The 4,282-nt window shown below is 36.6% G+C and overlaps 1 long non-coding RNA gene across 1 annotated transcript; it reads right to left on the bottom strand.

Annotated features, from left to right (window-relative positions):
- Positions 1,315-1,734, bottom strand: LOC110267549. The gene is made up of 3 exons (XR_002355301.1): positions 1,621-1,734; positions 1,417-1,538; positions 1,315-1,336 (listed from the first exon to the last, which is right to left on the bottom strand). It is a non-coding gene; the product is annotated as an uncharacterized LOC110267549 (long non-coding RNA).

Raw genomic sequence — 4,282 nt, 5'->3', positions numbered from 1 at the left:
CACTTTTACTCAAGGTAAATTCCCCTTTGAAAACAATGCCACTCTCGGCATCCTCTTTCCAAACTTCCATAACCATGGCAAGTTAAAGATTTATTTTGAAACATTCAAAATCATCCATCCAACAATGGGATTTTATAACAAAAGTTCCTTGGCAGAGTCCCAAGTCTTTAGGGAAGGTCAACTTATATCAATTCCTTAAAATTCATTGAAACTCTTAAAATCATAGATTTTCGGTTCAAGCAAATAAAACTGAATTTGCTATAAAACCGGCCATTCAAAATCACAAGTTCTAACCCGGTCCAAAAATCAACTCATTTGAAACGGAACCGGTTCATTTGAATCAAACCGCTTTCAGATTTCTTTTTGGAACCCATTTTTCCAACTCTTCCAAAATGCCTCAAACTTGATTACTCAATCAAAAGTCTAGGTTCCTTTAAAAATCACTAAAACTCCTTTTTATATTAAAATCAATATTAGAGCATCATTATTTCCTTCAGTGATTCAAACGGTAAAAATAGTTCAGTTCTAAATAAGCCGAACTCAACGTATAAGGTTCATCAAATAAATTAAGCTGGAAAGCATAAATATCCTCTTAATAAATCAAATAATACAATTTCTCAAATCCAAACCTTTTAAATAACCTTTCAAACAAGACTAAGATTTTATAAAAATTTCGGCAGCACCTCCCCTAAAACTTGGACTTTTGCCACCCGGTTCGGGTCCCAACTAAACCGTTCCTCATTCCTTTTCAACAACACGAAATCAGAAATCAATTCAAATCAAGCTAAATCCAACAATCGCCTCAGTGGCGTATCTCAAGGATACTATTTAAAAATCAACTCAATATCAATCGATTTAACTCATTTCCAAAGCTTTAAAGAATCGATTCAGCAATAAATCATTTGTCCATAACCAAGTCAATTAGAGTAAACCAGGCTGAATTCAAAAGTGCATTCGACTTTTCACATCATCGAAATAATTGACTCAATTCAAACCAATCCTCAACGGTTTAAACTCAGATTTCAAATCTTTAAATAATCAACTTTAAAACATTACATTTCATAAAGCCGCACAACAATTCAGCCAAACCAACATCCATAATCATTCGAGTCAATCAAATAATACATAAGGCAATTACAATCACCAAATACACAATATCTCACATCAGTATCCATATGTAATAATTCCAATACATAAAACATAGTTTTTGGAAAGCGCCCCTACCTCAAAACGCAATTCTATAACCCAAACGTCTCTCAGAGTCTTTTTCGCCTCAGCTCGAAATCACAATCAAAATCCCGACTCTTATGCGATACAAAATCACCGGAACTCAAACCTACATTACCAAGCCTCAATGTCTTTAGCCAAACATAACCGAACGCTAAAGCAGGGGTTTTCGAAACGCGAAATACTTACTATACTAACAAGCGAAGCAGCTACCACTTCGAATTGCCCCGACAAAAGATCCGTGAGCGGCCAGAAGCTCCGGTGGCCCAACAACAGCTTTAATTCCGACGCGCAAATACCGGGACTCAACCCTGTGTAACCAACGTCTCAGAATTTCTAACGGATTATAACAAAGTACTCAATTGAAGGGGTTTCGGAAGCAAAGATGCTTACCAAGAAAGACTGGTTCTGGCGGCCACGATACTGCTCCCGGCAGCCAAAGGCGCGGCGGCCATGACAACAACGGCAATTGAGCTTCAACGGTGGCAGAAACCCCTCCTGCTTACCCATCCCGGTCTCCTTCTCCCCAGCAGCAACAAGGCAGTGGCGGAGACTTCACAGCAGCGGCGACGGCAGCTCAGCAGTGGCGGTGACAGCGGCATCGCCCTTCCCTGCGCGCGCACGCGCGCTCCCTCTTTCTCGCGTCGGACTCCTGCATCGCATCCATCATGTTCGCAGTTCTGGGTCCGGCGTGGCTCAAAGGTGATCGACGGCGACTCCCAGATCTCTAGCGACAGCGGCAAGGATGTGCGGCGGTGCCTTCTCCTTCCCAATCCTGGCTCGCGCTCGTCACCCTCTCTCATGGCTCGTTTCGATCTCTCTCTCCCTCAGCCTGGTTCGGCGGCCTCAGTAGCGGGACGAGCTTGACGGAAAGCAGAACGGATGGCGAAGCTGATCGCAGGAGGCGCGACGGCGATGACGCGATGGCGGCGGTGGAGCCCAGCACGCCGGCACGAATCTCCTTCCTCTCCTCTTTTCCTCAGCCACAACCCAACCTCTCACTCTCTGTTCAGTTTTTGTTGAAAGGGTTTGTGTGTGTTTGCTGCTATTTTGGGGGGAAGAAAGGGATTTCAGCTGCTGCTTGTGTGGGGGAAAAAATGTAACCGGGTCGGGTAACGGGTCGCTGGGTTAGGGTTTCCTCATTTTAAAAATTAGGGTTAAGGGCATTATGGTAATTTTACATAAAATTGGGAATAATATAGTAATTGAAACCCAATGTAAATCCAACACTAATTATATATAGAAAATACCATTTGTTCATCATTTTCACAAATTATTTTCAATAAAAGGTCCAAATCTAAAAATTAGAAATAATATAATTAATTTCTCTATTTTCCAAAATAGCAATATTAATATTTAAAATATTAATTATTTAATCCAAATCATGTAAAACCCCTCTTATCTCATAACTGCCAAATTCATAATCTGAATATAGAAAATAACCCAATAATTATAAAATTGGATAAAAATCATAACTCGTCTCAAATTCAATAAATCAAAACTTGCCTTAATTATCTTTAATAAAATGATTTCCGAAATTAAGGCTATAAATAACTATATGATTTGAGACTTGATCATAATAAGACTTTTCAAAAGTTTTGGGTCTTACACTCCTCCTCCTCCTCCTTTTCCTCATCCTCTTCTATTTTCATTGGAATTTCTTCTCCTACTTCCTTTTCCTCCTTCTCCTCTATCATTAGTTATCTCGTTAGATGTTGAAGATAATGAACAATTTAAGTTCAGATTGTCAATTGAACCGGAACAAACTTGATTATTGTGTTGAATCCAATTAAGTGGCTGAGGTGTGGTTCGATTATAATTAATGTTTTCGTTAGTAGTTTATGATTCTATAGTTGAATAATGTTATTTTTGTTTGTGAAAATTGTTGTTCATTGTTGATTGTTTGAATTGAATGTAATGTAAAAGTTCTATATTAAAGAAAATATTTTTCTGTATTTGCAGCAAATTTGGGTGTACTACGAAGATATTTGAGTGTATTGTTTAAGAATTTTTGGTATATGTGTGCTGATAAGTTATGCATAATTCAAAACTCTTTTTCTCCCTCCTCCTCATCTTCTACTGCTTCTTCTTCTTTTTTTGCATTATCATCATCATCTTCATTTTTTTTATTCATCTTTTTTTTTATTATTTTATCTTCTCAAGTTTCTTCTTGTTTTACTCTTTTAAGAAGAATAAAAACAAAAAAAATTAAACAAAGAAGAAGAAACACATAATGGTACAAAATTACTTAGAAGTTGATGAACTTACATTCATTCAACTAAAAAAAAGAAAGAAATAAGAAAAAAACGAAGAAAAAAATGCAGCATTAGAAGAAATATTTTTCTGTATTTTCAGCAAATTTGGGTATAACACGAAGATATTTGGGTGTATTGTTTAATAATTTTTGGTGCATGTGTGTTGATAAGTTCTACATAATTCAAAACTTTTCCTCTTTCTCATCTTCTGTTGCTTCTTCTTTTTTTTTTCATCATCATCACCATCTTCTTCTTTTTTTCTTATTCATCTTTTCCTTTTTGTTTTACCTTCTCAAATTTCTTCTTGTTTTACTCTCTTAACAAGAATAAAAACAAAAAAAATCAAACAAAGAAGACGAAGAAATACATAAATAATGCTCCAAATTTACTTGAAAGATGATGAACTTACATTCATTCAACTAAAAGAAAGAAAGAAATAAGGAAAAAAAAAAAGAAGAAGGAAAAAAATGCAACATTAGCGGAAATATTTTGCTGTATTTACAGCAAATTTGGGTGTAACACGAAGATATTTGGGTGTATTGTTTAATAATTTTTGGTGTATGTGTGATGCTGCATGATTCAAAACTCTTCCTCTTCCACTTCCTCATTTTCATCTTCTGCTGCTTCTTCTTCTTCATCTTCTTATTTTACATTCTCATAATTTTTTTTGGGAAGAAAAAATCAAACAAAGAAGAAAAAAATATTGCACCTTTCGCGCAGCAACGTTGTTAGCAACGTTGGTGAGCAACGTTGGTGAGCCAACTTTGGCCACCAACGTTGCTCCCATTTTCTTTGTCAAC

The sequence above is a fragment of the Arachis ipaensis genome, chromosome B10 (genome assembly GCF_000816755.2).
Source record: "Arachis ipaensis cultivar K30076 chromosome B10, Araip1.1, whole genome shotgun sequence".
Classification (NCBI taxonomy): domain Eukaryota; kingdom Viridiplantae; phylum Streptophyta; class Magnoliopsida; order Fabales; family Fabaceae; genus Arachis; species Arachis ipaensis.
The sequence above is the reverse complement of the archived record's forward strand: the minus strand, read 5'-3'. Positions and strand labels throughout refer to the sequence as shown.